The following is a 17,109-nucleotide window of genomic DNA, read 5'->3' as shown; positions in this document are numbered from 1 at the left end:
ATACATTTTCACGCGCCTAAAGGAGGTGTATTCACCTTCTTGGACATGTCAGCATTTAAGGGTTAAAAGATATCGAAAATAAAAAGTTCAGGGGGGTAGTAAGACCCGTGAAGTATTGCCGTGTAGTTGAGACGCGAATTAAAAAATTTGCTGGTTAAGCTCAATCCGCACTTCCCCCATCCTACACCGCCCCATTGTCATCCCTATTTTTAAGCTAGATGTCGTCGGTCAACTCATGTGCATGATTCACTTGATCATCTTGCTTTTAAGTGTTTTTTTTTATAATTATTTAATAAAATTTCAATAATTAAATTAATATCTTAATAATTTTATAATGATTTAACATATCTTCAAATCGATAATCGATAAGTTTCATCAATTAAATTCAATCAAATCTACCAATTGATATTGCTGGCCTAGCTCAAACAAATAAGATTTCAAATAGTAATATTTAACAATTATCACTATCATTTAATTTCGATCGTGCATTATCTCAGCATTATATTACTAGTAGACAAATATTATATTTTTTGGCTTATAATATCTTGAGAGTATTTGTTATCATAGAATCACATGAATCTCGTTTTGGGACATATTACAAAGATAAGTTTGAGACTTGATGATGAAGTTAAGTTAAGTCATATAATAATATAAAAGATTCATTGATTTTTTTAGATTTTTCTTCGCACACTATTAGGTGAGTTAATTTATTTTTTTGTCACGTTATTTTTTAGGATTGTACTTAATTCACTTAAAAGATGTTAAGAGAGTGTTTAAACGTTCATGTAGTATAAGCACAAAAGCTAATTGTCTGTCGTAGTTCAGAAGACTTTTATGTATTTTCTCAATATATAATAGTGACTGATGGTGATGACTTAGGGGTGTCAAAAACGAACCCAAACATAGGTAATCTGTCCAAAATTTTATGGGTTGGGCTCAAGATGATTTGAATTGGGTTCAATCTCAACCCATTCAAGTTTAACCCATTTGAAGAGAAATTCTCAATTGAGACCAATTTAATCTTCAATTTCAACTCGTTTTAGAACTTTTTATTAAGATATGTTTTCTATATTGTATGTATGAATTATTATCTATTTAATATATTTTAGGATTTATCTATTCATTTATTACTTTTTAACAAAAATTCTTGAGCGAAAATTCAAATTGTGATTATAAAAATTAAATATTATTAAATTAAATTATTGAGATTAATCGAATCAAATTATTGATAATTTTCGACATTAATCAATATATGATGATAATTGTAAATTAAATGAAAAATACTGACAATAAACTATTGATAATTTTTTTTTAAAAAAACTATTGATAATTATAACTAAAAATCATAATAATTAAGAATAATGAACGGCGATGATAGTGGTTGATAATGTTAGACGTGAACAATAATAGCTATGGATAAATAAAATTTGTGCAATCAATTAATTGTAACATAAAAATGCACATATATAGACCATATATAGTACTCTGTTCGTGCACAATTAATTGTTATATTACCTTTTCTAGAATTAAATTACAAAAATTTTGAAAATATTTTATATATTTTTATTACATTGATATGTAAAAATTGCAATTGATAATACTTTTCTTATAAATTTTCAGTATCTAATTTTTTTTTCTAAAAAAAAAATCGAATTAACATAATAGTCAAATATCAAAGGCTCGTAAATGATGGCCGCCGGCTTTAATGACATTGTTAAGTACGACCAATTAATTCATTAAATATATCTAATCATTGTGCATTAATAACCCTTTAAAAATCTTAATAGGTTATTTAAATGCTAAACTTACATTTAATTAGTTCGAGTTTTTAACTAAAGTATATAGTGCGAGAAACTTACGTAGTAGTAATTGTTAGAAAAAGAAAAAAAAATAATATTTTTCGTATTTTCTTAATTTTTCATATTTAAATATGTTTTCTCTTTTCATTGAATAATTCCATATAATTCAAACTATTTATAATAATTTGAGGATAATTTTTTTGTATCTGTATACAGCGCGAAACTACAATATACTCAGTATATATATCTAAAATATACATAAAATTCTAATACAAATGAAAAAAACAAGTGTTTTTTTTTTAAATAAATGAATAGAAAATAGCCCCACCCAACATACCCCCTCCCCCAAAAAAAAAAATTAAATTAATAATTCATTGGAAAAAATTACCTACAAAAATCCAACACCATTTCTATGATTTCTCTCCAAAAATCCTTCCAACACCACCTTCTTCTTGTACTCCTCCGAGCTCCGATCAACGTCTCCGGCGACCCCGTCAATTTTTCCGGCGATCACCGCTTCATTTTTCGTTCGAAATCGAGGGAGAAAATAAAACCATGCACACGTACAAACAATGGCACAAGCCTTACCCCAAAACAACATTATCAATAGGGTCACCATTAGAATAGACATTCCCATAATTGAGTCAAAATTGTCATCACTTAGTACGTCTTCTCGTCGTTGACGTGACTTATTACCGTCATTGACTTTTTTCTCCGAGTTCTTCTGTTTTTGTGGTGGAAGAGATTTTGAGTGGGATAATTTGATCTCGTGTTTATCTTTTGTTGGATTTTTTATAAGGTGATTCAGATTATGTGAACCAGAAATCGTAACGCTTCTTGAAAATTTATCTCGACACGTTGAACTGTCACGTACCTTGTCTAATAATTTATCCAAACTTTTATTTTTTTTGTGAATCATGTCCTTTGTTTTATGGTCCTTTGTCTGGAAAAAAAAAAGGTAAAAAATAATAATGTTAAATATGTGTATTATTCATTTAAGATAAATAGAGGACAAGAAGGGAAAAAATATGTATGACTAAACACAATTTTAATTTCATAAATTCAAATAAAATGAAAAATATTTAAAATAATTCAAGGCTTTAAATTGGGAAAATTGGAGCATAATGTAACATTTAAAATTCAAGGCTTTATAATTAAGTATAATTTATATTTACGACTTAAATAAATTATAAATTCAACAATAATTTTATTGGACCCGTAAGCAACACAAGCTATCAATGACTAGTATGATCATAAACGTCGAATTAATTAATCAATTAGTGTTAAAGTTTTTCATTTTTCAATAATTTAAACCAAATAAAGCACTAAAATTGAAGAGGAGAAAACATATGCAAATAATATAAATTCCATCAAAAAGAGTGAGAAATTAAAGATTTCCTATATTTCACTTAAGAATTTTTTTCTTCTAATTACTAAACATGGATTTGAAAAAAGATTATGAATGTGTTACCTAGAAACTCCACATAGATGGAGTAAATCTAATTTCTTATACTTTTATACCACCTTCTTTGTATAATATAGAAATTTATAAAAAGGATAGGTTACCTACATTCACCTCATTTTTGTTAATACGAAAGATAATAGATAATAATTTTATCTGATCTTTTGGTACGAAAGATAATAAATAATAATTCTATCTGATCTGTTGGTACGAAAGATAATGAATAATAATTCTATCTGATCTGTTGATACAAAAGATAATGAATAATAATTTTGAATATATATATATATATATATATATATATATATATATATATATATTATTTTATCTTATATTTATTTAAGGATACTAGTTAATCTCAAAATTATTAATTTTTATCATTTTTTAATAACAATAAAATAATTAATCTCATAAAATATCTCAATCTATAGAATAACCTTTCCCTTACCAAAAAAACCCTTTATATAAGGATATAATATAATTTTGAACTCCTTTCTTCCTTTTTATAATATGGTTTCTTGTACTTCTAGAATATTTAGTTAAATAACAAATATAATATGGTTTCTTGTACTTCTAGAATATTTAGTTAAATAACAAAGAATACATCATCAAAAATTGTATTGGAATAGATAAGCTTTATTAATATTAACTAGAGATTTCAAATTTTAGTTCGTGAATAAGAAAAATTAAAGGTGAGATCATAATTTTGAATTTGTATTAATATATAGTGAATGAGATCATAATTTTGAATTTGTATTAATATATAGTGAATGTCTATTATAAGGAGAATCTTTAAAGAAAAATTAAAAATTCTGCTTAGAATTTCCCTATAAATAAAAGAATTTTTTCTTAATATCTGAATAAGAAGTCTTTTATCTTAAAGGGAGTTTTGAATTTTGAAAATGATAGTTTCTTGAGTTTGAAAAAAATTATTTATATTTATTAAGTAATTTCTTAAAACAAATACAAGTTTTTTGATCAAAACAAACTCATAACTTTTTCTCTATCTTTATTATTTAACTTCAATAAATCTGTTATACAAATTTAAATTAATCAAGCTTGTAAACTTTAAACATCAAATAATTATAGAAAAAAACATTAAGAAATAAATTGATAATCTCACAAAAATATGTAATCAATAGATAATATGTATATATAATATTCAAAAGTTATAGTGAAATAGTTTGAGTTCTGAATATGAAATCATTTATTAATATTTTATATTGAAAATAAAAATTTCGAAACATAAATTTCATTTAATCGAGCCTAAAATAAATATCGAATATAAATCTAAAACAAAATTTTTTTATCAAATTTACTAGTACTAATATTTACTTACCTTTTTTATATCCTTCTCATGTATATTTGTTTGACTTTGACTTTTAATCGCCGGCGCCTGAGTCAAGTCGCCGGCGATCGCCGGAGTTTTAACTTTCTCCGACTTAACCACATGAATTTCTTTACTCCGGTTATCGAACTTGTCGGAAACGTCCACCGGAATAGTTTTCGCCGCCGACGAGCTCTTCCGTAGAATTTTAGAAAAAGAGAACAATTTTGACTTATTTTTTTTCTTGATTGATTTATTAACAGATAGAAATTCTTTTTCAATAATTGAAAATCCAAAACAACTCAGAAAATATGATTTTCTGAGTTTTTTGTTTTTTTTGGGACTATCAAATTCCATTTTTTGCTATGGAAAATGAAGAAAAAAAAGTTTAGGCATGGAGAGGGGTATTTTAGGAAGAAAAAAAAGATTTGAGAATTTTTGGAATTGTAAGTCTTTTTTGGTGAGTAGTTGGCAAATTTTCTAAAAGGAAATAAGTGTTGATTTATACTTCTAGTTGGTCAAGATAATAGTGCTTAGTCAAAATGAAGTATGTGTTACATATATATATTTATATTATATATTAATAAAAAAAATTCATGTCAATTTCTAACCTATTATATCGAGATCGGGAAAATATACAAGTATTTTTCTGAATTATGATTGAAATCGTAGAGACATTCTTTAACTAACTAAGTTTTTATTACTCATGAACTTTCTTTTTAAATATTTTTGTACACCTTTTGTTTTACGTGACACGAACTTTTGAAATTTCATGTCAATTTCTAACCTATATCCCACCTCAGGTTCATTATTTATATCGAGATCGGAAAAAGGTACAAATATTCTACTAGACTATGATCAAAATTTTAGAGACATATCTTAACTAAACCAAGTTTCTATTACCCTGAATTCATTTTTCTGTAATTTTGTGCACATTTTTGGCTTATGTGACATTCAAATATCTCCCACGCGCCTCAATTGCGTGGAGCCACAGAGTGTGTCACATAAAACAAAAGGTGTACAATTTTTTTAAAAAAAAAATCAAAGAAATCGCTGCTTAGGCAGCGATTTATTAAAAAATCATTAAAAAAATTATTTTGAAAATCGATTTAAAAAAATTTTAAAAAAAATCAAATTTTGCAAATCGTTGCTATTGCAATGATTTTGCTTTTTCCGGCGAGCGAAATCGCTCTTCTAGCGATTTTGTCCTTTTGGTTAAAATAAAAATTCATATACCATCTTTGAATTTTTATTAACATTTTATACATATATAGTACCTCCCATTAAAGAATCGCGAAAATAAATGTAATGAACGAAAAATCATTTTTCTCACCTTATTAATTATCAAGGACTATGTTGCCACAATTAGACCATACCCTAGCAAAAAAATAGAGTCGAAATTTCATAAGATCCTAATAACTATAGATCGAATCTATCCAATTTTCTAAATACCAAACCCCCCCCCCCCCCAAATGTTGTTGATGTCAACGAACTTGCTCCACAAGACAAAATATAGAAACAAATAAGGACATTATGTGAAATAAAAAGCCAATATAAAACAACATTAGTATCTTTTAGAAGCAACATGCAATTAACATAAAAAACTAAGACGTAAAAGCCAAATTCATTGTATATTTTATATATTGTGAAGATGATTTAAATTTGATTGATGTCACTTTATTGTTATTATTATGGCTAAAGTAGAATAAAATTAGTTAGTAATGAACAACCACAAAAAGACGAATATAATAATAAGTAAATCAATGATTTATTTGATACGTAAGAAAATCTTTTCCACATACAAAAAAGTTCTTATTTATTTTTAATATATATCTGATACGTAAATAAAAAATATCATTTCAACAATTCCAAATCTAGAAAAAAACCTATGAGTGGATAAACTCATAGACTATATAAGATAAAAGGGTGAGGGAGGTGATGGTGGGTGGTGAGAGTTGGGGGTGGAGATATTAAGATGGGAAAAAGATAATTAATAATTAAAGAATATCACATATAAAATTTATTTATAATCCTACTTGAAGAATTTATTTTTAAAATACATATATTTCTCAATTTATATATATATATATAAAATTTGAGATGTATTTACTTTTTTTTTTAGGTGTAAAAGAATTATATAATAAAGTCTTATATTGAGGTGATTGCAAGAATATATATTTTTCGTATCAAATTTGAGATAATAATTTTAAAAATTTCATAATAACATATAATAATTCTTAATAGTTAGAAGATTCTCTAATATTAAGAAAAATAACTTGTCAGAAAAAAAAAATCTCACCACGTAATTGTGAATATAAGAAAAGAAGAAAAGTATTGAAATTTAAATTTAATAAGTTATAAGAGATTTATAAATCACTTTTGATTGATAAATATTAAAATTTAATTCTTGTAATATCTTGTTAAATATATTAATTTTCAAGTAATTAAAATATATTCTCTTAATATTTTTGCTTATGATTAGAGATAATCATTTTGTCATTTTAATTCTCGATATATTGTTATCATATGTAATAAGCTTCCAAAAGTTTAAATATCACATATCCTTTTTTATATGAATTAAATACATTGAATCATATAGTATAAAAGGTAAAAAGAAATATCACTCTCCTTCAAATGTACAAATAGCTAAAAAGTTTAATGGATACATATCTCTATTAAATTAAAAAAATTTACTATAAAATTCATGTCTAATCTATCACAAAAATATCATGTACCTAACAAAGTTTTCTCACAATTTCATCGCTACATTAAAGTAGGTATCAATTTTTATTGTTTTGACAATAGAAAAATCCATCACAAATATTAAAATGTTACATTTTTTGTACATAATCTAAAAAGAAAATAGGGAAATTTTTCAAAATGTCAATATTTTAGCATTTAAGAGGACTCATTAGCAACAATTTCAATATTTAGTAAAAATGTCATTTTAGTTTGTTATGTATCTTATTTATGTTTTTATTATTTATTTTTATTTAAAGAATATAATTATTTAATAACAAAAAGGAGAAAATTAAGGAGGGGAATATTTCAAAAAAAAAGGCAAGCATACTTAATTTTCTCATCAGTGACATTTTCAAATAAAATTTAAATTTTATTTTTTTTTCTCCAGAATTTTTATCTTTTTAAAATTATATTCATTCCACAATATATTTTATTTATATTTATTATAGTTTTTTATTAGTTTGTATTCATTCCAATAGGTATGCCGAATTTATCTATATAGTCATTTAAGAAATATATTTGTATTTTCATATATTTTTTCTCTATATAGTTATTTTTTTCTTCAAAAATCCTGTATGTATTCATTTCAATATGTATTTTATTTATATTTCTATTTATTCTAGTTTTTATTTAGAATTTTGTATAATAATATATAAAATACAAAAAATTAGTATGATGAAAAAGTGAATGAAATATAAAATTGAAAAGAAATAATTGAATATTTGGTGTACTCATTCTTAAATAAAATACATAACTAGTTCACATACTTTTAGAATAAATACAAATTAGAAAAAAATGTCAAATTCAGTTGTCATACCTTTATTAGTTTGTATTCATTCCAATATATATGTCAAATAAAATGTAGCTATTTAAGAAATATATTTGTATTCGTATATAGTTTTTACTATGTATTTATTTTTCTTTTCAAAATCTTGTTTCCTTTTCTAAGTCGTATTCATTCCAATATTCTATTATTTGTATTTGTATTTGAATACAAATAAACTAATATAAAGTTGTTCTTCTTATAAATAAAATACATAACTAGTTGACATACATTTGGATGAATACAAATTAGGAACAAATACAAGATTCATAAACCATGCAACATGAAATTTTTAATAAATACAAATATTGATAGTATACATAGTGATTTGAATACAAATAAGAAAGCATACCAAATTCTAAATAATTATAAATACAAAACAAAGTAATAGAAAATTGTTCGAAAACGATCCGATCTTCGTCGTCTTTTTCAAGATCCTCACGAGTAGACAAAGATTCTACATTTGCATTCTGAATTTGAGAAAGGTTTTGCACACCAATGAGTCTTGTAAATGTTCTTACCCTCTTTCTTCCCTCATTTTAGCAGCGGATCATACATTATACACTATTTGTTAAGTAATAAATAAATTAAAGGATGAAAAATCACCAGAAATCGGTTGATTAAGATGAATACCTCTAGTAAGCCTCTTGGATTCAGCCATTGGAGAGTAAATCATATCGCAAATTGAAAAATACAAACAACATTTTTTTAAGATTTAAACAAAAATAAAATTAGATTAGAAATCTGAAAATAGGATAGAGATTAGAGATACCTTAATCAAAGGGATTCTCGTTGATTCAATTTTGGATTAAAAAAACAACCAAAATATATGACAAAAAAAATATTTGCAACTTGAATGTTGGAGGAAAATCAGAAAAGATAATCATGAGAGAGAAAAAAAATTAAATGGGAGAGAGAATTAACAATTTAAAAAGATAAATATGAGACAAAATGTTTTTTTTTAAAGGATATATAGAATTAATTGAAAAAGAGAGATAAAATAGGAAGAAAATTGAGACACATAAATTTTTTAAAATAATGACATTTTTGACATTATTGCTAATATTTATAAAGTATGAATATTTTTACTAAATATGTTACATATTTTGACTAGTTTACTAATTTTCCCAAGAAAGAATATATCCCTAGAGAGCTATTAAATTACTAGAAATCAATGTCAATATTATAAGCAGTATATTTGGTATATCACCTTTAATTAGAAATTTTAAATTCTAGCTGATAAGAACGAGAAAATTTTTTTAAAAAATGAGAGAAATTAAGAGCAAAATCTCCATTTTTTTAATTTTTTTTTTGATTACTACTTATTTTAAAAAATCATAATTTTTTTTTTATTTTGGAATAAGTAGTAAAAAAATTTAAAATTAAAATTTCTAAAAAAAATTTTAAATTTTATTTTAAAATTTTAAAATAATTTTTTTTAAAATAACTTTTTTTAAAGAAATTGATTTAAAAAATAAAATAAAAAATTGGAGACAAATCACTGCCCGTGAAGCGATTTGCTCTTAATTTTTTTCTAATTTCAAATAAATAATTAAAAATAATTTAAAGAAATCACTGCCTAATTAAAAAATCATTAAAAAAAATATTTTGGAAATTCCCGTCAAGGCAACGATTTCTTTTAATTTTTTTTTTAAAAAAATCAAATTTTACAAATCGCTGCTACTGCAAAAATTTATACCATTTAGACTCCAAACTCGTATATGTTTACACTAGTGCTTTTATTTCAAATAAACTTTTGTTTGTCTAGTAACTTCCTCAATTAAGATAAATGAGACATGCTCGATTATGATTAATGAGGCATTTTTTGAATGTCTTAATTAGACTCTATACATCTACATATTTTATATCGATTTAGATAATATGACATTTTTCTTCATAAAGAAGGAATATAGACCTAAACTCTATTAAAACAAAGCGATTAAGGAAACATAATAGAAAAATTTAAGAAATAAGTGTGTTCACGTAACAATTATTAAATGACACATATTAATTTAATTTAAAATATTTTTTTTTATCTTAAGTTTTTTCTTTATCTTTTTTTCTTTAACTTTATTTCTCTCTCTCCCTCTTACTTTTTGATTTTTAATTTTATTTTATCTTAAATTTCACTTCCTCTCTCTCGTTGATTCATTTCTCCAATTTTTTTTACCTTTTACACCTCATGTCAAATTGAAATCTACTCCCATTCTTTTATTTTCTTTTTCTTCTTCTGGTCAAATTCTTTATAGAATTTATATTATTTTTTTAGACTTTATAGAATTATTGATAGCAAAATCAATTATTTTTTTTAAAAAATTTAAAAGGTATCATAAACTACTCATATTCATATAAATTCAAAAGTAGAAATGATTTTAAAAAAAATCAATTAATTCTCAGAAATTGAAAGAACTTAATTGAAATTGGATAAAAAAAATTTATATGATACTTCCTGATCATCTTGAAATCTAATGGGTTTATTAAGTTGTTCGAAATTTAAAAAAATATGTAGATAAAATTTTAAAATTAAACAGAGTAAAATTAGTAGTAATAAAAAAAGAAAGTAAAGTTGCGGTAAGAATGATGACATTGAAAGCAAGAAGCTTTAATGGATGGAAATGAGAACGGATTTTTGAAGAAGAAAGAAGAAAGAGAAAGGAAAAATAAAAAGGAAAAAAAGTTAAAATAACAAAAAAATAAGAAAATATATTTTATAATAAAGTACTTATAAAAAATAAAATTATATTATTTATTATAGGTTGTTTATTCTCTTTGAGAGAGTGCACACCACTCTCTATGTCAGGTGGACGAAAAATAATATAATTATATCTATTCAAAATTATTTATTGGAGTAATAGAATAATTATAAAATTAAGTTATCTTTTTAAAAATTCAGAACAACCACACCTTAAAGGTAAATTAATTATTCCTTTACAAAAAGTTCTAGAAAGTCAATTTGAGTAATTTTCGAAGTTAAATTAGATTATATTAATTTGATATATTAGACAAAAAATAGATTCTAAAACTATATGAAAAGTACTATAAATTGCAATTCTTTTATATAATAATATGATGAAAAAATACATCTTAAAATATTAATTAATTTTTATAATTAACTCTAAAAATAAAAAACATGACAAAAAATACCAGACGGAAAAATCCTCCATTTCAGTCCCATAATAGCAACTTGACCTTTCGTTTTACATGTATTTTTAAAATAAATTTTAATCTTTTTTCAATAACTTTAAAAATTATTTTCAATTTTTTTGAACTACTTGAAGAATTTTTTTTTTGAAGAAACATTGAATAAATGTTGAAAGTTTAGGTTTTTTTTACAAGTATAAAACAAATACAACTTATAGAGTATTTAAATAATTTCTATCCAAAAAAATTCACTTTATATCCATTTCGAAGGTGATCTGAGTAAGTTGAAGCAAAAGGCGAATTTATGATTTTAAGTTATACATTATAAATTCTAAAAAAGTGTATAACTTATTAAATTTTGAATAAATTATTTAAAACGTATTAAATAAATTTCTAAATGTAAATTAATTTTGCGGAATCTAGATGGCCTTATAACTCCATCCTTATTAGAGATTCCAGTTATATGAAGGGTAAATTGGATAAAAATAAAGAGAAAATTTTAGAAATAGTAATATAATCGATATATTAATGCTTTATAGCTATAATATTGATAATTGCGATTTATAATCATAGTTTTGCTTGTCATGGAAATTGCGATTTGTATATTTTTGTTTGTTTGCATATCTCACTTGCGAATATATAAATAGAGGAAGTATATACTCCTCTGTCTCGAATTATTTGTTGTGTTTCTCTTTGCACACGTCTTTAAAAAAAATATTAATTAGAAAGAAATTTATAAGACTATTTTTACCCTCATTTATGTTATAAGATGTGATTTCTCTTTGTTGTGGATGTGTCCGATAGTATTTTTATGTTTGATTCGACGTCAATTTTTTTAAAAAAATATTTTATCTAGAAAAATAAATTCCTTAAAATAAAAAAATGTCCCAATTTAAATAGGAAAGCAAGTTTCAGAAATGACATTTTTACATTGATTGTATCATTTATTCATACCTTCAAATACACGTCATCTTTACCCCAACCTGTTATGTCCCATACTCACCACATTACGCTCGTAGCTCCACCTCCCATCTCTCATAATATTTATCTCGATTATACATAATATTACTTAATAACACTCGAGAGTATTAAGAAACAAGTAAGAAACTCATTTTATTTTGGTTCATATTGAACACACTCTAACAATTCCACTTTTTTTTTCTTCATCAATTAGGAAGAAAATTCCAAGACAAAACAAAAATTAAATAACATAAAATAAAGAAATAAATAAAAAAATAAAAACAAAAACTTGAGGGCCTACAAGTTAATATTCTTATGTTGAATCATTTAATTTTCTGTTAATTTGATTATACAAATTTTGTTTTGTTCCTACTTATGGGTCCAAATCAAAACTTAAAAATTCATCAATTCTATATTTGTGTACTACACTCAATCAATGATTAGGTAAAGATGAATCTCAAAGTCAAAATTTGGATATAACACTATTTTATATAATATTTTTAATTTTTTTTAAAAATAAAAAATATAAAGAAGGTGCATGTTTGCTATTCTATTTTGTAATTTTGCTTCATATTTTATTAGTTAGATATTTATGAGGTTACTTTAGTTTACCAAATAATGTTTTCTTTGAATGCCTTACTATACATTAAACATTTTAAGAATAATATTTTCTGGTTTTTGATTTTCTTGAAAAACAATTTTTTCTTTAAAAAATTTATTTCCCTTTATCTTATTTTGTATTTTTAATCTTCTTATAAAAATTACAAACTAAAGTTTTTTAAATTTAGTTTAAATCGGATCGTCTGCTTTCCACAACTCGATCCTGTTCAACACATCTCAATTGGAATAATATTTTTTTTAATAGCTTACATACTAAACACAAAAAATAAATAAAAAATCAACTTATTTTTCAAAGTTATTTCCAAATGTTATAATTTAATTTGTTACGTAACAACTATTCACTGAAATATTAGCGAAAACAATATATACTCAATGAAGTAGTTGAAAACTTCCTAATTTTTATCACATAAGAAAAATTACTTTTTTTATTTTTTCTTTTCATTGATTCAAACAAAAATTAGATATTCAACATTTTTCAGTAAAAAATTCAGTGAAATTTTTTTTTTAATCAGGAATGTACACACTTTGTTCATAAAATATTTTATAATTTTTTCAATATTGTACGACGCTGTTAATATAAAAATTTGAAGAATACTATTAAAAAACAAACTATAATAAAAAATTTAGAGAAGTGAGTAGCTACGACTTTTGCTCTTATTTTTAACTCTTTAATAATTACATGTCTCTTTTATTGAGCAAAAATATATATCACTTCACTATAAAATATTAAAACAGTCCATCTATTGACAAGTAGATTTATATATATATTTTAAAAGTGAATAAGGTCTGGGGTATATTTGGATGTTGATTGAAATTAATTTATGATATTAAATTTTGAAAATAACCTTTTATTTTAGTATAATTTAATAGTGTATTTAAAAGTACATTTGTGTTGAGGTGGATATAAAAAATATTTTTACATAAATATAAATAGTAATGTGTCTATGTGAATATATATATACCTTTAAAATATATTATTAAATAGTTTAGGGGGGTAAAAGATCCTCCGTCAAGTTTGGTATCGTAACAACAATTTTGATCAAAGTTAAAATATTTTTCAGACCATTTTTTCCCTTTTTTTTTGTTGATATGTTCTATGCTTATATTAAAGCTGATTAAATTTGAAATCTTATATTGCAAAGCTTATTTTTTGGGCAATACTTACGACGAAATCTTTTTCATTTTTAAAAATTTAAATACGAAACTTCTGATTAAGAGCGAACAAAAAAAATCGACTAATATATATATATATATATATATATATATATATATATCGAACGTGGTTGCAGCAAAATATAGTCATATTGACGTGAAACGCATGAAGATCTACTAATTTTTCTTAAGATTTGACGTAGTCATGAATTTTTTTTAAAAAAATATTATTTTGACATAATTTTTTTTTTTTGGAATTTGAAAAACTCTTAAAAGGCTATTTGTATAATTTTTACTCAAAATCATTCATAAAAATTAGAAAATAGCTTCAATTTCAGAACATCATTTTCAACTTCTATTCAAATATTTTTTTTCTTTCGAATTTCACAATTTTTATATATGTCAAAATATTCATTTAAAACAATGACGTATATATATAGGCGAATATAATTCGACAGAATTCAGTATATTTTGGCTCAAATTCTATACTTCATTTCAACTTTTGATTGTTCAATTGCAAAAAAATTTCTTAGAATTTCACAATTTTTATATTAAAACGATTAATTAAAATAATGACGTATATATATTAGCGAATATAATTTACAAATTTTATGTCCAAACTCCATAGGCCAACTTAGAACAATGTAAATATCAGTGAAACTATAGTTTGACTTATAAATTCTATAGAACTCAATAAATTTAGCTCAAATTCTATATTCATATTTATTAATTAATTTACATAATATGTATAAATAATTTATTCAGAACTCATCCATTTAAAATTATTATATTTTTCCAAATGTGAGATGAAAACGAAAACATAATGCTTAACCTTAAAGCTGACAGCCATATAGTTCGTGTTTGCAACTTTGTAGATGAGTACAACTTTGTGACTTTTGTCAAATTAATTATAATTAAAATTCTCAAAATAAAATAAATGATAATTCATTTATTTTTTTCAAAATAAATATGAGTCCACATCATATTCATAAGGTCACACTCTTATGAATATGATGAAACAAACAAAATATATATTAATTAAGTGTTTTGCCATTTGGAACATTATAATATGTTTCATGATCAAATTAAGATAATAAAAGGAATTGTTCACATAGAGTAGTTCAATCAGTCATTATTTCATTATGTGATATTTCGAGTATGAGTTGATATATTTATTTGTTAATATTATTTAAAAAAAATATAATATTGCTATATGATTTCGGAAGGGGAGCATTGATTCATGTAAATCCTGTGACCCCTTAGATACGTCTCTGTAAGAAAGTCAGTAAGAAGCTTATCACTAAATGAAAAAATAGTCATTTTAACCCTAAGGATCGTTTGATACGAAGAGTAAGAATAAATAATTCTGGGATGAAAAAAAAGTAATTCTAGAATAAAAATTTGATGTCATGTTTGGAATAATTTATCCCAATATTTATACCATAGCGATAAAATTATTTATTCTATATATATGATGAAATCAGTTATTCCAGGATAATTAATCCTAAGATAACGTGTTCCTAACCAAAGTCAACGCTAATGAGCAATTGCAATTCAAAAGAAAGAAAAATTTAAATCATTTTTAATATAGCAGAGGTATTTTTAATCCTTTTACGTAATAACATTCAAACCCCCAACAATCAATTGTGATCACTAATATGAACATGAATTGGTAATAGAAAAAGTTTGTCACATCCAATCATCCATATTAAAAAGAAAATATTATCTCTTTCATAGTAATAAATAAATAAATAAATTACAATTTCTTTTCTATCAATGCCAATTTATTCGAGAAAAGACTCATCTATATTACCTGTTTAAAGTCTAACTCATCTATGCCATTTTAATTAACAAATAATGTAATAGAAGAGTCTTTTCTCAAACAAAAAAATGACATAGATAAGACAAACTTTAGACAAATGTTATAAACGAGCCTTTTCTCAAAGTTCGATAATGTATTTATGCCTTTTTTCTTAATTTAAAAGTAATTAATAAAGTATTTTGAATTCAATCTATTCATCATACACTCAAACTCAATATCACGAAGCTAATTTTTGAGTTGAACAATTGTAAAACACATCCTAAGATATATGTTTAAGACCAAAAAGTTGAAATTGCTTACCAGATAAAGTTAGACTTTGGTCTAGTAATTGCTTAATATCGCTCAATCTAACTGATAAAATATACACGTCATTAGTATTTACAATAATTTATATCATGTTAGCGTTTGATTCCAAATTTTCAAATATTCTTAGCAAAAAATATTTGGGCCAAGTTTTTGGTGAAATTACACCATGTGTTTGACCCCAAGTTTTTCCAAGAATATTTGACTATTTTAAAAAATATGATTTACATCCATAAGTTCTAAAACTATTAAAAATTACCCATAAATTTGCATTATTTATTCATAGTGAATGTGTTCAGTTAAAAAATAACCATATAACATGATTGATAACAATCAATAATATCAAAATAACAATATATACAAGAATAATACATTAATCGCATATTCAAACTTGTCATTGATATAGTTATAATTCTAACCCATTAAAAAGATTATTCTTTTTTCTCATTTTATCACTTAAATTAGAACTCAAACTCTTTCGGAGGAGGTTGTCACAAACATTACTTGGACTTAATAAATGATGATATTTTTTATAAAATATAAAACTATGGGGGGTAATTTTTGTTTTTTTTTTTTTAAATTTTCAAATATTAGAACTTGACCTAAATACTAGTCTTTTTCTTGTATTTGGAAACTTGGAATACTTGACCGAGTTATAGACCAAACATCACTTTCAAATTTTTTTTCAAATATTCTCGAGGCCAAACGGGCCCTATATTTTAAACTATGGTCCAATATTTTCTCATACTACTTTCAATGGTCCAATAACGTTTTCTCATAAAACTTTCAATTTTCTAAAAAGACCTTCAAATCATGGTTTAAAAGGTTCATAAATTACAAAAAAAAAAAAACGGTCATTTACTAAACAACTATCGTCAAAACAATCGAATTGTAGTTTTGCAATGGCTAAAATTTAGAAACTTTGTAAATTTTGGCTATACTTTAAATATGTTACTT

Source organism: Solanum lycopersicum, chromosome 4, assembly GCF_036512215.1.
Source record: "Solanum lycopersicum chromosome 4, SLM_r2.1".
Classification (NCBI taxonomy): domain Eukaryota; kingdom Viridiplantae; phylum Streptophyta; class Magnoliopsida; order Solanales; family Solanaceae; genus Solanum; species Solanum lycopersicum.
Note: the sequence above shows the minus strand (reverse complement) of the source record.